We start from the raw sequence: 22,174 nt of genomic DNA on the forward strand, positions 1-22,174 counted from the left end.
TAAGGGGGCAGCACTATTTTGCTGATGACTCCTTTAACTACTTTCGCCTCCTGGACGTAGAAGCTACGTCCAGGAGGCCATGTGCGCTCCCGGCCCGGGGTTCGTTAGCCAGGGAATCAGTGAATCGGTTTCCATGGTAACGGCGATATACATGGTGCCCGATCACTGATTCCTCTCCCCCGCAGAAAAAGCGACAGCTTCTCTCGGAAGCCTAGCTTTTTCTGCCTCCCACGTCCCCCCTACCTCCCTCTAAGCGTTCATGCTATGCTTAGAGTGACGTCATGTAAACAAACCTAAGGTTGCCATCTTGTGGCCAAAAAGTAAAACTACATCTACATTAAAAAAATAAAATAAAAATATATTTACATTACAAAAATGACTATTTACATCCCACCCTCCCAAAAATACCCAAATAAAATGTTTCATAATAAAAAAAAAACATTACAATAAAAAAAAAAAAAAAAAAAGTAAATATTTACCTAAGGGTCTAAACTTTCTAAATATCTATGTAAAGATGAAATATTTCTTTTTTCCTATTATAAGCTTGTAAATAGTGATGGATGCAAAACGGAAAAAATTCACTTTTATTTCCAAATAAAATATTGTCGCCATACATTGTGATAGGGACATAATTTAAACGGTGTAAAAGCCGGGACAAATGGGCAAATACAATACGTGGGTTTTATTTATGGAAGCATGTATTTTAAAACTATAATGGCCAAAAACTGAGAAATAATGAATTTTTTTCAGTTTTTTTCTTATTCTTACTGTTAAAATGCATTTAGAGTAAGGTAGCTCTTAGCAAAATGTACCACCCAAAGAAAGTCTAATTGGTGGCGGAAAAAGCAAGATATAGATCAGTTCATTGTGATAAATAGTGATAAAGTTATAGGCGAATGAATGGGAGGTGAACATTGCTCGGATGCATAAAGTGAAAACGACTGAGGGCTGAAGTGGTTAAAGCGGTATCGTCACCATAAAAATCAAATTTCAACAGCAACTGGTCTGAGATTAAGGGATAAAGATGCTAATCCTGCATTCAAAACTTTCACTGCTGTTATGATTTGGAGTTATCATATACCTTAGAAGCACTGGCTCTTTAGTAGTCGGTGCCAAAGAATTGCATGCTGGGGGTTCTTTTTATCTAAAATATATAATTATTATTATTTAGTATTTATATAGCGCCGACATATTACGCAGCGCTGTACAGTGTATATATATATATATTGTCTTGTCGCTAACTGTCCCTCAAAGGAGCTCACAATCTAATCCCTACCATTGCCATATGTCTATATTATGTAGTGTAAGTACTGTAGTCTAGGGCCAATTTTAGGGGGAGCCAATTAACTTATCCGTATGGTTTTTTTTGGGAATGTGGGAGGAAACCGGAGTGCCCGGAGGAAACCCACGCAGACACAGAGAGAACATACAAATTCTTTGCAGATAGTGCCCTGGCTGGGATTCGAACCAGGGACCCAGCGCTGCAAGGCGAGAGAGCTAACCACTACGCCACCGTACTCCTCTTCCCTTTATTTCCCTGTCTGCTGCTTATCTGAAACCTAATCCTCTACTCACTTGTGTTTACAAGCAAGGCTGAGGTGACTCAGCGATTGGAGGAGACAAGAAAAAAAGTAAAGGGCAGAAATGACATCACGAGTTAGCCTTTACTGTGGGCAAAAGACATGGCCCCCACCAGGAACAGAATTCTCTCGTCATTTGCTATATAGCATTCAGTGAAATCAAAACGTGGACAGTACAATAGATGTGTTATGTAAATAGATCAAGTATTTATCTACTTATATGTGTTTTTTTCCCTGGAATAGTATGGCTGATCCTACTGCTTTAAGGAAAAACAAAAATTTGTTGCAGAGATTTTTTCCGATGCCGGAACTGCCGACATTGTAACCAATTGAAATCTGGACGGAGCATCCTGCTCAGTGGTCAGACAATAACAATTAAAGAGACTCTGAAATAATAATAAATAAAAAAAAATGGGCCCCTGGGGGGTACTTACCTCAGGAGGGGGAAGCCTCAGGATCCTATCGAGGCTTCCCCTATCCTCTGCCCCACGGTGGTCTCGCTGGGCCCTTAGAAGCCACAGCCAACAATTTGTCAGGCTGATTTACCTTCCCCGACTCCAGCCCAGGCGCAATAGTGGCTCTCTGCTCGGGATCAGGCAGAAATAACCGATCCCAGTCGGGTCTGCTTTACTGTGCAGGGGCAAGTCGCCTACGCCTGATCAGTACAGCGGATCAGACTGGGATTGGCTATTTCGCGACTGACATCATGACGTCAGTCCTGATCCTCATGACCGAGGATACCGGAGCTGTGAGGACTGCGGAGAGGCTGCAGATATCGCTGGAACAAGGCTTGGTATGTATATAGTGCCTGGATCAGGGGTGGGGGGGGGTCACATACGTTGGCATCCCTATTGCCACCTACATGTACCTGAATGCCCCACACCTATTTAATCTATACTGGGGGACACCTGTACCTACCTAGCCTATAATGGGGGACATCTGTTATTACCTAGGCTATACTGGGGTACACCTGTACTTACCTAGCCTATACTGGGGGACACCTGTACCTACCTAGCCTATACTGGGGGAAACCTGTACATACCTAGCCTGGTGGACACATCTGTAACTACCTAGCCTATACTGGGGACACCTTTACTTACTTAGCCTATACTGAGCGACACGTACCTAGCTGGCTTGGGGGGGCACCTGTACCTACCTAGGCTGGGGGGCACCTGTACCTAATTAGGCTATACTGAGCGACACCGGTACCTACCTAGCCTTTACTGGGGGACACCTGTACCTACCTAGCCTATACTGAGCGACACCTGTACCTACCTAGCCTATACTGAGCGACACCTGTACCTAGCTAGCCTATGCAAGGGGACACATGTACCTGGCTACCTCCTTACAATAATCTACAGGGGATTCTGAAAACATGGGCACCGCACGGTGGGCGACACAGGAAAGGTAATGTATAAATGCACACAAGGGGGTACATTCAAGTACCGGGGGAGCGGCGAGGCAACGGACACGGCTGATTCTCAAGAGATTTCATGTTAAAATCGATTGGAAATCGGCCTGCTGAGTATGGGCAGCTGACCAATCTCTCTCCAATCAGACTCGATTAGAGAGAGCTTTGTCTCTTGATCGAATCTTCCCATCTCCAGATGTATGGCCACCTTTACATTTGTGTTAGTGCAGGTTGAGCAACTGCAGCTTGAAAGTATAAATGATCAGAGATTTTGGGGAGTAATTTTGAAAATTAGGTTAGATTTTGTGTTTTAAGCTTTTATTAAACTCAAAATGTATACTAGACCTTTGCATGACACATTTTGGTAAGTTACAGGAAAAAAAGGTTATGGAAATTAATTGGATCACTATTTGCACAGAAATTCAGGAAAAACTGAACGCCAGGGAGGTTAAAGAACAAAGTATTTCATAAAAATTTTCAGATCTAGGATGTCTTTTTTGTGTGCTCCCTTTAGTTTTTTGAGCAGTGTATACAGTCACTGAAATCCTTTAAAGAGGGGTCCCCAACCCCTGGTCCGCGGCCCACTGCTGGTCCGTGGACCATTTGTTAGCTATGTTAGCTGGCGGCCACTTCTTTTATAATGCCTGGTCAGCGCCCTTCTTCATGCCCCGTGTCCTTACACAGCAGCGCGTCTTCCGGCTGCTGTGAATAAGCACGAAGCAGGAAAGCGGTTTCCATGGTAACGGCGATATACATCGCCACTACAGGAAGCTGCTCTCCTGCTTCCTGCTTATTCACAGCAGCCAGGAGACGCGCTGCTGAAAGGAGACGGGGCATGAAGAAGGGCGCTGACCAGGCATTATAAAAGAAGTGGCCGCCAGCTAAGGTAACACTAGCGGTGGCCGTGGGCACCTATACACAGGGGTATCTGTACTAGCTATACTGGGACATATACTAGCTATACTGGAACATATACTAGCTATACTGGGCTTCTATACTAGCTACACTGGTACATATACTAGTTATACTGGGCATCTATCCTGGAGCAACTATAATACCTATACAGGGGCATCTATACTAGCTATACTGGGGCAACTATAATACCTACGCAGGGACATCTACTGTATACTAGCTATACTGGGGCAGCTATACTCGGCCAACTATACTCCCAGTACTGGGGCAACTATAATACCTATACGGGGCATCTATATTAGCTTTACTGGGCATCTATACTAGCTATACTGGGCATCTATACTAGCTATACTGGGCATCTATACTAGCTACACTGGACATCTTTATTAGCTACACTGGGACATATACTAGCTATACTGGGCATCTATCCTGGAGCAACTAGAATACCTATACAGGGGCATCTATACTAGACAAGACAAGACAAATAACATTTATATTGCGCTTTTCTCCTTGCGGACTCAAAGCGCCAGAGCAGAGCAGCAGCCACTAGGGCGCGCTCTATTGGCAGTAGCAGTGTAAGGGAGACTTGCCAAAGGTCTCCTACTGAATTAGTGCTGACTTACTGAACAGGCAGAGCCGAGATTCGAACCCTGGTCTCCTGTGTCAGAGACAGAGCCCTTAACCATTACACCATCAGCCCACTATAGCTATACTGGGGCAAATATAATACCTACTGTACGCAGGGACATCTATACTAGCTATACTGGGGCAGCTATACTCGGCCAACTATACTCCCAGTACTGGGGCAACTATAATACCTATACAGGGGCATCTATAATACCTATACAGGGGCATCTATATTAGCTTTACTGGGCATCTATACTAGCTATACTGGGCATCTATACTAGCTATACTTGGACATATACTAGCTATACAGGGCTTCTATACTAGCTACACTGGGCATCTATACTGGAGCAACTAGAATACCTATACAGGGGCGTCTATACTAGCTATACTGGGCATCTATACTAACTATACTGGGGCAACTATAATACCTATGCAAAGACATCTATACTAGCTATACTGGGCAGCTATACTCCCTATACTGGGGCAACTATACCTAGATACCCTACCTGGCTACCTACATACTTATGCACTCCAAATCGCTTTGCCGGCCCTCCCCTCCCCCCCGGTCTGAAAAAGGTTGGAGACCCCTGCTTTAAAGTGAGACAGAAGTGGGAGGTAATGCCTTCGCAGTCTACAAACACCTGGCAGGTCGAGTATGTTGTACTTTGCTGAGGACCCCAATATTCCTCAGCTGACCCCTTTGCTGCCTAACCTGCCTCTATTTCCCTAACATACCCTAGAGGCGTATGTAGGGAAAGATGGTACCCATGGCAAGCACTAAAACTGCGCCCTTAGGAAGAGGAGGGGTTTACCTGGGGCTTGAACAGCAGCGCTGTCAATAAGGATAAAGGGAAAATATCAGTGACATAAATAAGGGACCCTGTACACACTTCCTCAAACACAATTAGGCAGCAGCATAATCTCCACGTAATAACTAGGCAGGCATTTCTCACAAATAACAAATGTCCCAGTGAAAGACCAAACCACAAACAAAGACCTCAATTAACAGACACCCACACCATTAAAGCCTGAACCCACTAATGCAGTTGTGTCCACTTCTGTCCGCTTTTCAGCATCTGTAACATTGATGTGTAACTGAAAAGCGGACACAACTGCGTTAGTGGGCTCAGGCCCTTAGTGTTGGGGGGGGGGGGGGGATTTTTCTTAGGCATGGGAGAGGGGAGGTTAGTGTTAGGCATGGGAGAGGGGAGGTTAGTGTTAGGCATGGGAGAGGGGAGGTTAGTGTTAGGCATGGGAGAGGGGAGGTTAGTGTTAGGCATGGGAGAGGGGAGGTTAGTGTTAGGCATGGGAGAGGGGAGGTTAGTGTTAGGCATGGGAGAGGGGAGGTTAGTGTTAGGCAGAGGAGAGGGGAGGTTAGTGTTAGGCAGAGGAGAGGGGAGGTTAGTGTTAGGCAGAGGAGAGGGGAGGTTAGTGTTAGGCATGAGAGATGTTAGTGTTAGGCAGACAGAGGAGTGGTTAGTGTTAGAGAGAGGAGAGATTAGTGTTAGACAGGGCAGAGGAGAGGTTAGTGTTAAAGTGGAACTTCAGCCTAAACAAACATACTGTCATTAAGTTACATTAGTTATGTTAATTAGAATAGATAGGTAATATAATTTTTTACCCACCCTGTTTTAAAAGAACAGACAAATGTTTGTGATTAATGGGGGCAGCCATCTTTGTCATGGGGCAGCCATCTTTTTGGTTGAAAGAAGGTGACAGGGAGCATAAGACACAGTTCCAACTGTCCCGTGTCCTAAAACCCCTCCCAGCTGCACACCCTAGGCTTAAAATGTCAAATTCAAAATATAAAAAAAAAGAAATAAAAAAAACCCAAAAACAAAAAAAACATTTTCACCAAAACAGCAGAACGAGAACAACAACATCAGAAATCCCATCATGCTTTGCACAGCATCAGGGGAAAAATGCCCGGGCAGTTTTCTTCTGTGCAGCTAAAAATGAGGCTTGTATAAGAGAAACAAAGTTCTGATGCTGTGAAACTGTTAAAGAAACACCAGGCCTTTTCAGTGCTGCTGAGTCGATTTTTAGTCTGGAGGTTCACTTTAAGGTGGCCACTAACGATACAATTTGGGGGATGATTATGCGTATGAACGATCGGGAATGATCGTTTGGGACCACTAACAGATGAAAATCTACTATCAAATCAGATTTGATTTTTGGGTAAATCCCATCAATCTGATCAGATTGGTTAGGAGATTTTTGTTAATGAGTGGTCCCAAAGAATCATTTCCTTTCATTTATACGAATAATTGTTTGTAAACGATCGATAAGTAAATTGTATGGTTAGTGGCAACCTTAAAGGTGTCCATTAAAGGTACAATCTTGATGGTACAATCTTACCACTTCTGGGTAATATGAGGGACAATCTGACTATTCTATCCCCCTACCTCAGGTTTCCTTTAAGTCATATGAAAGGGGGTGGTTAGTGTTAGGCCCAGGAGAGGAGAGATTAGTGTCGGGCACTCAGGTTAGTGTCGGGCATCAGAGAGAACAGTGTTGGGATGAGGTTAAGGGAAGAGTAAAACAACAGCCAGATCAGCTGTTCATGCCCAATCTGCAATTGTCGGCCTAATACACGAGTTTCACAAGCATCACAATTTTGGAGAAGTCACAGTTTGCCCAGATACAATCCCCTCTCCAATAATACAGAGAGAGGAATGTGTCTCTGTGGAACTACAAGTCCCAGCATAGCATTCAGCAGAAACTCTGGCAGAACGGTGGTGTAGTGGTTAGTGCTCTTGCCTTGCAGCGCTTGGTCCCCGCTTTGAATCCCAGCCAGGGCACTATCTGCAAGGAGTTTGTATACTCTCCCTGTGTCTGCCTGGGTTTCCTCTGGGCGCTCTGATTTCCTCCCACATCCCAAAAACATACAGATAAGTTAATTGGTTCCCCCTTAATTGGCCCTAGACTACAATACATACAGTACATGATAGACATACTGTACACTCACCTAAAGGATTTTTAGGAAGACCATACTAATACGGTGTTTGACCCCCTTTCGCCTTCAGAACTGCCTTAATTCTACATGGCATGTATTCAACAAGGTGCTGAAAGCATTCTTTAGAAATGTTGGCCCATATTGATAGGATAGCATCTTGCAATTGATGAGAGATTTGTGGGATGCACATCCAGGGCACCAAGCTCCCATTCCATCACATCCCAAAGATGCTCTATTGGGCTGAGATCTGGTGACTGTGGGGGCCATTTTAGTACAGTGAACACATTGTCATGTTCAAGAAACCCATTTGAAATGATTCAAGCTTTGTGACATGGTGCTAATATTATCCTGCTGGAAGTAGCCATCAGAGGATGGGTACATGGTGGTCATGAAGGGATGGACATGGTCAGAAAGAATGCTCAGATAGCCCGTGGCATTTAAACAAGGCCCAGTTGGCACTAAGGGGCCTTATGCTGGCCATACACTGGCCTGATTTGCCGCCGTTCGACAGCAGATTCGATCACTGGGATCGAATCTGCTGCCAATCATTCGCGCTAAACGCACCCGCCGATCCGATTTCCTCCCTAATTCAGATCAGTCTACGATCGCGTGACCAGGAAGTTCAAATAGAGGGCGCTCTATTTGAACTTCCTGGTCACGGAGTGACACAGTGTACGCTGGGATGCGGTGCAGCGCGGAGAAGAGGACCCGGAGCCAGCTTCAGGTAATGTATACAGGGGGCAGGGTGGGCGGGGACAGGCGGCAGAAGCAGCTCAACAGATTGTGATCGGTTTCAGGCTGAAATCGATTCATAATCTGTTTGCAGTAAAGGCAGCCATAAGATTCCTCTCTGATCAGATTCGATCAGATAGGGATCTGTCAGTTGGTCGATCTAATGGCAAATCGACCAGTGTATGGCTACCTTACAGTGTGCCAAGAAAACATCCCCCACACCATTACACCACCACTACCAGCCTGCACAGTGGTAACAAGGCATGATGGATCCATGTTCTCATTCTGTTTACGCCAAATTCTGACTCGATCGAGACTCATCAGACCAGGCAACATTTTTCCAGTCTTCAACTGTCCAATTTTGGAGAGCTCATGCAAATTGTAGCCTCTTATTCCTATTTGTAGTGGAGATGAGTGGTACCCAGTGGGGTCTTCTGTTATTGTAGCCCATTTGACTCAAGGTTGTGCGTGTTGTGGCTTCACAAATGCTTTGCTGCATACCTCGGTTGAAACGAGTGGTTATTTCAGTCAACGTTGCTCTTCTATCAGCTTGAATCAGTCGGCCCATTCTTCTCTGACCTCTAGCATCAACAAGGCATATTCGCCCACAGGAGTGCGGCATACTGGATGTTTTTCCCTTTTCACACCATTCTTTGTAAACCCTAGAAATGGTTGTGTGTGAAAATCCCAGTAACTGAGCAGATTGTGGAATACTCAGACCGGCCTGTCTGGCACCAACAACCATGCCATGCTCAAAATTGCTTAAATCACCTTTCTTTCCCATTCTGACATTCAGTTTAGAGTTCACAAGATTGTCATGACCAGGACCACACCCCTAAATGCATTGAATCAACTGCTATGTGATTGGTTGATTAGATAATTGCATTAATGAGAAATTGAACAGGTGTTTCTAATAGTCCTTTAGGTGAGTGTATAACAATGGTAGGAATTCGATTGTGAGCTCCTTGAGGGACAGTTAGTGACAAGACTATATTATTTATATATATATATATATATATATATATATATATATATATATATATATATATATATATATATATATATATACTTTACAGCACTGTGTAAGATGTTGGTGCTATATAAATAATAATAACTATCTTTTTTTTTTTGTCTTATAGTGGGAAGCCTGCGCGGTCACTGAGTCACACCTACACACAGTGCGGTGCCTATAAGCTCAGATGTGGCCATGTAGTAGAATGAGGGGGAGGAGCACAGTCTAACTCTTCCCCGCAAAATCCACGACTTTCTTGGTCGTGGATTTTGCTGCCCTGTGCGCTTCCGTGTGAGGCAGGGCTATGAGCTGCAGCCCTGCCTTACACACGTCTGTCAGCGGCGGATCTCCGCCTCTCCCCTCTCAGCGAAGGAAGACTGAGAGGGGCAGGGGAGAGGCGGCGATCCGCCGCTGACAGACGCGTGTGAGGCAGGGCTGCAGCTCATAGCCCTGCCTCACACGGAAGAGCTGCCCGGATTGCCCCCCGGGGAGTTTGAGGGGATTTAGATAGTTTACATTGGCGGGGATGTGGCGGTTTAGTTAGGGATATAGTATTAAAAATATTTATGACAAAAAAAAATACATTTTTTTAGAGACTTCTGAGTCTCTTTAAAGTGTACCAGAGATGAATGGGAAAAACATTTTTCATACATACCTGGGGCATCCTCCTCCGGCCTAAAGCTTACAGCCTAAAGGCCTGTTTCTACTAGACATGAATCACTGCGTTTTCCCGCATGCAAAATCAAATGGGGAAACACAGCCTACTGAAAAATATTGCATGCGCCGGGGGCGACAATCAGATGGCATGCAGCCAAAATATTCATCACAAATCTGAATCTCTATATGCATGGCACAGCTAGAGGGATTCAGGTGAATTCTTGCATTACTGCAAGTACCGGTGTGCATCTCGCAAGACGCACACCAGCACAGTGGAAATGGGCCCTAAAACAGGGAGACAGGTCAGTCTGACATAAACTTCCTGCACTGAATACACACATCATACTTTTACCACTTGAACACGTACAATACAAACAGCTCTGCACCAGAATCATTAATTACTAGGCTTCTCATACTTACATATCCCTCAAAAGGCGTTTTCTCACAAGGTCTGTCTGCATAAAAATAAAATAATGTAATATGTAAATAAAATAAATGCAGCAACTATCTTTCGTTAATGCTATACAGTAAACTTTTATATCATCTGACATGAAACTTCCATAGACCTCCAAATACCTAATTACCCGCTGTAAGCCCATGCACTGCATACATATCTACACCCTGTAGGCACATGCACTGCATACATATCTACACCCTGTAGGCACATGCACTGTATACATATCTACACCCTGTAGGCACATGCACTGTATACATATCTACACCCTGTAGGCACATGCACTGCATACATATCTACACCCTGTAGGCACATGCACTGCATACATATCTACACCCTGTAGGCACATGCACTGCATACATATCTACACCCTGTAGGCACATGCACTGCATACATATCTACACCCTGTAGGCACATGCACTGCATACATATCTACACCCTGTAGGCACATGCACTATGTACATATCTACACCCTGTAGGCACATGCACTGTGTACATATCTACACCCTGTAGGCACATGCACTGTGTACATATCTACACCCTGTAGGCACATGCACTGTGTACATATCTACACCCTGTAGGCACATGCACTGTGTACATATCTACACCCTGTAGGCACATGCACTGTGTACATATCTACACCCTGTAGGCACATGCACTGTGTACATATCTACACCCTGTAGGCACATGCACTGTGTACATATCTACACCCTGTAGGCACATGCACTGTATACATATCTACACCCTGTAGGCACATGCACTGTGTACATATCTACACCCTGTAGGCACATGCACTGTGTACATATCTACATCCTGTAGGCACATGCACTGTGTACATATCTACATCCTGTAGGCACATGCACTGTGTACATATCTACATCCTGTAGGCACATGCACTGTGTACATATCTACATCCTGTAGGCACATGCACTGTGTACATATCTACATCCTGTAGGCACATGCACTGTGTACATATTTACATCCTGTAGGCACATGCACTGTGTACATATTTACATCCTGTAGGCACATGCACTGTGTACATATTTACATCCTGTAGGCACATGCACTGTGTACATATCTACATCCTGAAGACATCTACGCTGAATACTTATCCACCCACTGTAAGCACATGCACTGTAAACTGATCCACACCCTGTAGGCACCTGGGCTGTATACACATCTACATCCTGTAGGCACCTGCTCTGAATACTTACCTACCTGCTGTAAGCACATGCGCAGTATACAAATCTACAGCCTGTAGGCACCTGAGCTGTATACATATCTACATCCTGAAGGCATCTGTGCTGGATACTTACCTACCCGCTGTAAGCACATGCACAGTATACAAATCTACAACCTGTAGGCACCTGAGCTGTATACATATCTACATCCTGAAGGCATCTGTGCTGGATACTTACCCATCTGCTGTAAGCACATGCACAGTATACTTATCCACCCACTGTAAGCACCTACACTAACTACATGCCCACCCCACCGTAAGCACCTATGCTAAATACTTACCCACCTGCTGTGAGCCCCTGCTTTGAATACTTACGGTATCCATACATCTAGTGAGTTTGGTGGCCGATCGACCAAGAGACAGGTCTCTCTCTGGTCAAATCTGATCGGAGAGAGATCTGTAGGCTGGCATAAACCGCAGGCCAATTCCCGATAAGTTTCAGCATGGATTAGTTCGGGGACTGGCCCTGTGACGCCGCTTCACCACTCGCACCCACTGTCCCCTCCTAATGTTTTATGCCCCCCCGCAGTGCCCATGCAGTTATACTTTACCTGTCATAATGTCAGTTTCCTCGTACTTCCGCATTTGCCTGCATTATAACACGTAGGGCGTGTGTGACGTCACCACATGCTATATGCCGGTAGTCACGTGGGGCCCTAATGCTTAAATCTCTCATCGCGGTTGGCAGACAGGTAAAGTTTAACTGCGGGTGAGGAGGGGGGGGGGTGTTTGGACATAAAACACTAGGAGAGACAGAGCTGGGGGTTCTGACGCTCATCCCGATATTGCACGCTGTCCTTGCCATGTATCTGATCAAGAATTCTTTTTTTTTTATATCTCCATTATCTTCCATGGCACCAGCATCTTCAAGGATTGAAGATTTTCCATCATGTCCCATTGATGCATGCAAACAATTATCAACTCGGATGGTCAATTGGCTACTAAGTCACGTGATGCTTGGGCACCTTTACCCAACCGCTGTAACTAAACATGCTTTAGCACTTGGTCCAATTCTGTGGCCTCGTTGAGCTGTTTTGGCACCTTGAAATCTCCATTTAATTGGCAAGGTGGGTATATCAAGCAGAAATGTGATCATGTTAAAGAAGAACTCAGTGAAAATAATGTACTAAAAAAAAGTGTTTAATTTTTACAATAATTATGTATAAATGATTTAGTCAGTGTTTGCCCATTGTAAAATATTTTCTCTCCCTGATTTACATTCTGACATTTATCACATGGTGACTTTTCCACTACTGGAAAGCGATATAAGTGGAAAGAGATCCTGTTATTTCCCACAATGCAACAAGGCTTGCACAGTGTGATATCAGAACCATGGTCCTGGCATCAGTGTGGGAGGGGTTTTACCACATTATCAGCCATATAGAGCCCCCTGATTATCCATTTGTGAAAAGGAAAAGCTTTCTCATGGAAAAGGGAGTATCAGTTCAATCCTTAATTACGGTTTCTCTTTAAAGCAAATCTTTACTTATAATGGAAGTCAAGTAAATCTGACATCTGTATCCTGAAATAACAAAAACATTCTTACCACAGTGCCAGGGGTGCAGCTAGTAAGAAACCTCTGTGCCCCCTCCGCCCCCCCCCACCACCACCAGTTTTAAGTAGCCCGAGTTGCCCCTGGTATTAAGCAGTACTTCAGTATTGGTAGTCAGAGGGTACCCTCTAGTATCAGATAGCCCCAGGTAGCTCCACAGTGGGATGCAGGGCTGTGGAGTCGGAGTCGTGGAGTCGGGCAATTTTGGGTGCCTGGAGTCGGAGTCGGGAAAAAATGCACCGACTCCGACTCCTAATGAATTTGTAACTAATTAAAATAGAAAATATGATAAAATGTTCTATTTCTCAGATAATAGTCATTAAAAATAATGTATATATACAGTATATATACACAGTAATAGCTGTGCTTAGTCCACAAAAATGAAATAAACCAATCAAAATTAGTTACTTGTGCTGCTTCAATAAAGCAGTCCCCGTATTTTTTAAGGTCAGATATACATATCTGATTGTGACTGTATATATGATGTGTACACAGGAATCTCATATATACACTAAATAACATCTATGCTGTAAGAATAAAGCCTGATGTGTAGCTGTGTCACTAATAGAGATGGTCAACGAGATGGAAATAATTCTGCATTGATGCTGATTTATGCAAATGTATGCACTCCCTTTGCTGATGAAATCAAATAATTTGATATGCTATTAAAATTTGGTTTGGTGACTACAAATTAAAGGGTAACTGAGACGGATGAAAAGTAAAGTTTTATACATACCTGGGGCTTCCTCCAGCCCCCTTCAGGCTAATTAGTCCCTCACTGTCCTCCACCACCCGGATCTTCTGCTATGAGTCCTGGTAATTCAGCCAGTCAGCGCTGTCCGGCCGCATGCCGCTCCCACAGCCAGGAACATTCTGCACCTGCGCAATAGTGCTGCACAGGTGTAGTATGCTCCTGGCGGCGGAGTGTGTGCATGCGCACTACGCCTGACTGGCTCAAGTACCTGGACTCATAGCAGAAGATCCAGGTGGTGGAGGAGGACAACGAGGGACGGATTATCCTGAAGGCGGCTGGAGGAAGCCCCAGGTATGTATAAAACTTTAATTTCATCTGTCTCAGGTTTACTTTGTTACACAGTAGTACTATACTCTACATATGCACTCCCCACAGAGCTGCAGGGAATCCACTGAGCATGCTGTGCACATTGAACACAGAGGTGTTGTCTGTTTACAATCTCCTCATTCCCCTGCAGAGTACCTGCACATCATTCTTACATGTACCCACACTTACATTGCCTTGGGCCTGATAGATGTTCTTTGTTCCGGTTTGTACCTTTTACAAGTACTCTTACCAAGGACTAGTTTTAGTCTAAAGGGAATAAATATAGTAGTCTACATATCCTTCTCACTTCAGCTGTCTTGTAAAATTCCTAAGCGTTGGCAGTTAAGAGACGAATTTCATGTTACATACTTTTAATCAACAAAATTGTAATATGCAAATTAGAGGAGTCGGAGTCGTGGAGTCGGTGGAATCCTAAACTGAGGAGTCGGTGGATTTTTGGACCGACTCCACAGCCCTGGTGGGATCGGTTGAAAAGGGCGCCCAAGCTGCCTGTATGAAAAGGGCGCCGCCATAGACATCAATGTTATTTCTGGAAATATGGGCTACAAGGTGTAGAAAAAGGCGCCCGAGTTTTGATATAGGCTACAAGCGGGCTCCCCTTTGTAGCCCGTATTTTTTTCGGCTACAAGGTTTTCGGCTACAGTAAGGTGCCCCTTTGTAGCCCATATCCTGCTTTGTACCTGAACTGTATTTAAGCTGTACTGTACTTAATGAGCTGAACTGTATTGTACTGTGCCCCCACTCCCCCTATCCTGGTGACCTTGGGCAATGCCAGGCTCCTCCATCCCCCGTAGGCACCCCACTCCTGCCATCGGTCACGCGCCCGCCCCCCACACCACTAAACGCACCACGTACTCCAGGGAGCAACTTCTTTGGTGGGAACATCGCGGCCCACTACTCCCCGAGGCCAATCTTCTGCCAAAACTGGTCCAGGACTACATACAGCAAGTCCTGGACTCCGCTCCTTGGCCCGGTGCAGGTTGGCGGCGAAGGGGCTGTCGAGCTGGAGCCCGCGTGAGACTCGAGAAGAGGGGCCTGAGGTCAGCCATCCCCTCGGTTCTCCTGGCAAATGTCCGCTCTCTCCCTAACAAACTGGATGAACTGCGTCTCCTCTGCGGCAGGTGGGAGCTTGGGAGGAACACCCCAGTACTCTGCTTCACGGAGACCTGGCTACATGAGAACATCCTGGACAACGCCCTACACCTTCCAGGCTTCAGCCTCATAAGGGGAGACCGCGACCCTTCCCTCTCTGGGAAGAAAAGAGGCGGTGGCATCTGCTTCTACGTCAGCTCCTCATGGTGCCCCACCCCACCAGTACTTGTCAGGTTGTGCTCCCCTGACCTAGAACTCCTACTCGTGAACTGCAGGCCAGCATACTCACCACGGGAGTTCTCCTCCTATGTCATGGTTGGAGTGTATATTCCCCCTGATGCCGACACCAAATCTGCCCTGAATACCCTCAGCGACACCATCTCACAGTGGGAAATATCCCTCCCAGACTCACTGTTCATAGTCATGGGTGACTTCAACAGGGCAAATCTTCGACAAGAGCTGCCACGCTACCATCAGCATGTTGCTTGCCCAACCAGAGGCCTGAACACCCTCGATCACTGCTACACGCCACTGAAGAATGCCTACAAGGCTATCCCTGGGGCGGCACTTGGCTCCTCCGACCATTGCCTTGTTCATCTCATCCCCACCTACAGGAGGCTCCTGGAATCGGCAAAACCAGTCGTGAAGTCCTCCAAGGTATGGTCAAGCGAGGCCAAGCTCCACCTTCAAGCCTGCTTTGATTGCACGGATTGGGAGTCCCTGGCAGCTCCAGACCTGGACGAGTGGGTGGACAACGTCACCTCATACATCAGCTTCTGTGAGGCCTCCTGCGTCCCAACCAAATCCTTCAAGGTCTACCCGAACAACAAACCGTGGTTCTCCAACAAGCTACGGCTACTGCGGAAACGTAAGGAGGTGGCTCACAAGGCGGGAAACCAGGAGGAATTCAGGAAGGCAAGGAATGCCCTGAAGCGAGAGCTGAGAGCCGCAAAAAAGGAGTTTGCTGAGAGGATGAAGCAAAACCTGCGCTCGAACAACTCTCGAGCCGTATGGCAAGGGCTTAAGGCTGCCACCAACTACAAGCCTCCCTCGCAACATGCTACACCCAGCCCTAAATTAGCCGAAGAACTAAGCAAATTCTACCACAGGTTTGAAAGGCAGCCTGGGGGGCACCCACCGCCTCCTTCTCCCCCCCCTGCCCCCACGCACAGCGACTCAAGTGTGGACTCACTCTCTCTGGAAGTGAGTGAGGCAAACGTTCGGTACCTCCTGTCCACGCTAAATGCCAGGAAAGCCTCAGGACCCGACGGCGTGTCCCCAGCCTGCCTCAAAACCTGTTCGGAGCAACTTGCCCCTATCCTTTCTGCAATCTTCAACAGGTCACTGACAGAGGGCAGAGTCCCTGCGTGCTTCAAGAGGTCCACCATTATTCCTGTTCCTAAGAAACAAGGCATCTCCGACCTCAACAACTACAGGCCTGTAGCCCTGACGTCCGTTATCATGAAGTCCCTAGAGAGAGTGGTCTTATCCACCCTCAAGCTATCCACCCTGCCCCTACTAGACCCACTCCAGTTCGCCTACAGGGCAAATAGGTCTACTGATGATGCTCTAAACATCTGTCTGGAACATATCTACAACCATCTAGACAGGAAGGACACGTATGCCAGAGTACTGCTACTAGACTTCAGCTCGGCATTTAACACTATATGCCCACACACCCTCCAGAATGTTCTGGCCACACTTGGGGTCCACCCCACCCTACGTCTATGGATCACTGACTTTCTCTCCAACAGATCCCAAGTTGTCAAGCTGGGGGACATCTACTCACGAGAAGTGATAACCAACACAGGGGCACCCCAGGGCTGCGTCCTGTCCCCGCTGCTCTTCTCCCTGTACACAAATGATTGCAGATCCATGGTAGACTCTGTCAAAGTCATAAAATTTGCGGATGACACCACCATTGTCGGCCTCGTCACCAAGGACAACATCCAGGACTACCAGAAGCAGGTGGAAAGACTATGCCACTGGTGCAAGGAAAACTGCCTGGTGCTCAACACAGCCAAAACCGTCGAACTTATAATTGACTTCAGGAAGTCTGCTCCTTCCCCGCCTCCCATCTACATTGATGGCACCGAGGTGGCCAGAGTGCCCTGCGCCCGCCTGCTGGGCACCACCATCTCCAGCGATCTCAGTTGGAGGGTCAACATCATGGCAACACAACGGAAAGCCCAGCAGAGACTCTTCTTCCTCCGCCAACTGCGGAAGTTCGGCATGGCGCAGGAGATTCTAACATGCTTTTACACTGCCACCATTGAATCGATCCTCTGCTCCGCCATCCTGGTCTGGTATGCGGGAGCCACCGCCAGTGACAGACACAAGCTACAGAGGACCATCAGGTCGGCGGAGAGGATCATTGGGAGACCTCTGCCCCCACTTGACCACCTGTATAAAACAAGACTGCGAACCAGGGCTCTGAGGATGGCAGGTGACCTCTCTCACCCAGGCCACTGTTTCTTCACCCCACTTCCACTGGGTCGGAGACTCCGGGCCATCTCCACCAAGACCACCAGACACAAGAACTCTTTCTTCCCTATGGCAGTCAGCCTCCTGAACTCCCTTAACATTCTACCACCCTCTATCAGCGCCCTAACACCTGCATAGGAGCGGTAGTCTTCAGCAGTGCGGTTCTGAAAGATGTATTCAGAGCTATATGTATATCTGATGCTGTTTGTATATTTGCGTATGTTTTACTGTTATTCTGATTTGTGTATGTTTTACTGTTATTCTGACAATTTTCCTGCCTTTCTCTCTATGTACCGCTCCATTGTGCCAAATCCAATTCCGGGCGTGACCCAGTCATGCTTGGCGAAATAAAATGATTCTGATTCTGATTATTGCCTTTTTTTCTAGCCGAAGTTTTTATATGGGCTACAAGTGCTGGAAGCCGAATTATTTCATTCCCCCACTATCCATGGCGGCCTGGAGGGGGAATAGTAATTAACACATCCCGGAGTATTTTTGTAGCCGAAGTTATTATATGGGCTACTAGCACTGTAAGCCGAATTATTTCATTCCCCCACTATCCATGGCGGCATGGAGGGGGAATAGTAATTAACACATCCCGGAGTTTTTTTTCTAGCCGAAGTTTATATGGGCTACACCAAGCGCCTTTTTTGTAGCCGAAGTTGGTATACATGGGCTCCACCAGGCGCCCTTTTTTACCGGCGCCCTTTTCACGTAGACCCTCTACAGTGTATAGGAAGTGCGAAGTAATCCCCCAAATTTATGCAGCATCTCCCAGTCTAGATAGCCACAAGCAGCCCCCTCCTTAACAGTACAGGTAGCCAGAAGTAGCTCTCCTGTATAGGTAGCCCCCCGGTATAGATAGTCAGAAGGGACCCCAGTATTAGGATGTATCTCTTATTATTGGTAGCCAGAGGTAGCCCCACAGTATAGGTAGCCCCCTCAGTATTGGTAGAGCGAAGGGCAACCCAGTATAGGTAGCCTCCCCCCATAAAGGTAGAAAGAAGAACTAGGTAGCCAGAAGTAGGTGCACTCAGTGTAGGTGGCCAAAGGCGCCATCCAGAATAAGTAGCCAGATGTAACCCCTCCCCCAAAGCAGAATAGTGATCTACCTTCTTCAGGTGTCCCTGCCTCTATTATTAGAGCACCCTCTCTCGTCATGTAACCAGACAGCGTGACAAGACAGGGCCCTTTAAGTTATGCTGAAGGTCTGCTTTAATGCGTATTTGCAGAATAGTCCTGTTTTTTTTATTAATTACAGTTGGAGACAGTGTTTTTTTTTTTTTTTTGCAGGTATGCTAGGGTGACCCAAAGATTTTTTCAGTTTGCTTATGATGTTAGCACTCTGAAATAGCAACCAGCCACAAGCTTTGTCTTATTACTTCTGTACAAATGAAACATCTCTGTGTCCTGCATGAATTTGATTAAAACAAAATTCAAAATATTCACATTTTATTGCTTTATGGCCTGAAATGCAGAAACACAAAGCCATTTTCAAGCTCTATTTACAAAATTCAACTAAAAACAGGCAAGTGAAATGTATACTGTAATTCAGAAAAAAATAAAACCCTCATATCCCCACATCATGCGGGCCCCCTGCCATCACCAGGCTAGTGCCTTTGTCGACTTGCCTTTAATCTTGCCCTCCCTAAAGATGCCCATACCAGGGCTGTGGAGTCTGTAAAAAAAATCATCCGACTACAACTCAGTTTATGAAACCCTCCGACTCCAGGTACCAAAATAGCTCCAACTCCTCGACTCTGACTCCACAGCCCAGTCCGAAACATGGAGTGGGTAGAAAAATCATTCAACTCCAGCTCCTCAGTTCATGAAACAACCGACTGACTCCAGGTGCCCGAAAATTGCTCCGACTCCACAGCCCTGGCCCATACATCTAGCAATGTATGGGCAGATTCAACCAAGAGACAGATCTCAGATCAGAGAGATATCTGTTGCCTGTCCATACACCACAGGCCGATTCCTGATCAATTTCAACATGAAATCTCTCAAAAATCGGCTTCGTGTTGCCGCCTCGCCACCCCTGGATGTTGATGTCCAACCGGTCAAATCCTTGATTAAGCAGGCTTATTATAATACTGATTTTCATACAATCACAGTGTTCTCCCCAGAATTTTTTTCCAGCTGGGTTGCATGAAATAGTAGCCGGGTGGCATGAAAAAGTAGCCGGGTGGGGCGAAAGGAGAAAATGCAGGGCCTGTGCTTCTATGAGCAATTATGCTTACAGCATAGGAGGAGGTGAGCCGATGACAGCCGGGTGGTCACCAAAACTAGCCGGGTGGAGCACCCGGCTAAAAGAGCCTGGGGAGATCATGATGCTATATACATAGGCTGATGGTGTAAACAGATGCCAACCTGCACAGAGCACGGAGATACGTCTCCTGATTATGCACAAAGATGAATGGGTTATTAACACATTTTATTTTGGTTTTCCTTTTCTTTCGTTGTACGTATTTGTATGTTGCAATATTTTTTTGATAGAAGACACGGACACAGCACACTTTGATTTGGGCGTCCCGCCCCTTCTAGCTTACGCTGCACAGCGTCACTAAGATACGAAATACATATCTAGTCTCTTTCCGTATCACGGCGGAATCCCGCCCACTCACCCCCGACCTTCGTGCCGTCCGAATCTTCCCCTGGTCACCTCTCCCTTCTACACCGCCACAGCTTCGACACATACAGGTTTGGCACCTTTCTTTGATGCATGTCAAGGCTGATCATATTTGTCAGAGGAATGGAATAAATCTTTGGGACTGTTTATGATACAGGTGCACAGTGTCTTTCTCCATATGTACAGTACCATCTTCCCCTTCTGGCTCTAGCAGAAATAGTCGAGCCCCATCGGGTCCACTCTACTGCGCAGGTGCAAACCGCATCGTAACACAAGGGCAATGCAAGGAAATGGGGCCTAGTAGCACACTTACCATGTTGGCTTGCGAAGGAAGTGCCCGATCCACCGTCGAGCCACCGCAGGGTCAACAGCACATTACAGAGTTACGCAGCGGCAGTGGAAGCAATTAAGTCAATGGGCAATGTCGACGATGTGGATGCGCAGAATGACTGGAATACGACAGGGAAACAAGAGAATCCCAGTGACGTACTTCCTGTCCAGCAGAGTACGTCACAGGGCGACGGGCGTGCGAGGGGAAGGCGCTATACATATGACCCTGTCGGAGCACTCTGCTGCAGGGTTACAGGTTAGAACCACAGTGTAAAGCAAGCACCAATGGGAGAGATATAGTTCAAACGTGCTATGACTCCTATGGTCTGTGCACATCAGACCAAATCAATAGTCAAGGTCCAAAACGAGTCAGCACCGTCTTCAGTAGGAAATAGCTCTTTTATTGGTTAAAAAGCATGATGTCAAGTATCTGTCAGCGACAGCTCCGCTGTTTCGGGCGTATAGCCCTTTTTCAAGCCAAGAAGCAAAGTCATCACACCAACATGTAATACATCACAGTTTAAATAGTATAACATTACCCAGCCCACCAATCAGCATTGCTCTAGATCGGCCAATCAGAGAGAGGCAGGGACCGGCGGACCTGATGGGGAACTAATCCCTTCGCATGCAAAGAAGGAAGCCCAGCTCCTCCCCCAGGCGTTACCAAATACTCACCGCCTAATCCACGGTGAAAACAGCAATCGTTACAGGTTAGGCATTTTGTGCGCATCACACCGCAAACACTTTTCAAGTGTAAAACCAGCCTAAAAGCAAACCTATAATGTTTGCTACAACCTATTTCGGATCTACGGGAGGGGGAAGCCTCTGGATTCTCTAGAAACATCCTCATCTTCATCAGCCAGGCCAGTCCAGTGATGAGACCTGAAGCGTGGCCACGCGTCACCTGCGCAGTAGCACAGAACCGACTGTGCTTAGCTTTTTTCCGCTGGAGCCTGGCTGGTGCTCCTGTGCAATGCGCAAACAGTCCACAAGTGGTTTTGCAGGGATCTCAGCGCTGGAACGGCTCAGTGGAGGACGGAGAATCCAGAGGCTTACCCTTACCAAGGTAAGTATCTGGTAGGGGCACTTCTTATTCCCTACAAGTACACGTTAACCAGTTCGGCCTTTCTGGACGAGCTTTCTCGTCCAGAAAGGCACTGCTGCTTTTAATGCGTGGTGCGCGCGATCGGGCTCGTGCGCGCACCCGCCGCTAGCCCCCCGATCAGTGAATGGGAATATAATTCCCATTCACCGATCTAACTTCCCCGCAGAAATACCGACGCTTTCTCTCCAGAGAGCGTGGTATTTCTGCCCCCAGGAAACAACACCTCTGAATTTTGGTTCCTGGATGCGAAATCGTTCGCATCCAGGACTTTTCTCACTGTGGCCAAATAGTAAACTGCACCCACATACATTTTTAAT

The 22,174-nt window shown here is 46.5% G+C and overlaps 1 long non-coding RNA gene across 2 annotated transcripts in view; it reads right to left on the reverse strand.

Annotated features, from left to right (window-relative positions):
- Nucleotides 1-22,174, reverse strand: part of LOC137546944 (uncharacterized) — a 108,932-nt gene that overhangs the window by 81,792 nt on the left and 4,966 nt on the right. For both annotated transcript variants that reach the window (XR_011026404.1, XR_011026405.1), the window contains exon 2: nt 10,308-10,342. This is a non-coding gene — a long non-coding RNA (uncharacterized lncRNA). The remainder of the gene's footprint in view (nt 1-10,307; nt 10,343-22,174) is intronic.

This window comes from Hyperolius riggenbachi, chromosome 2, assembly GCF_040937935.1.
Source record: "Hyperolius riggenbachi isolate aHypRig1 chromosome 2, aHypRig1.pri, whole genome shotgun sequence".
In the NCBI taxonomy this organism is placed as follows: Eukaryota; Metazoa; Chordata; class Amphibia; order Anura; family Hyperoliidae; genus Hyperolius; species Hyperolius riggenbachi.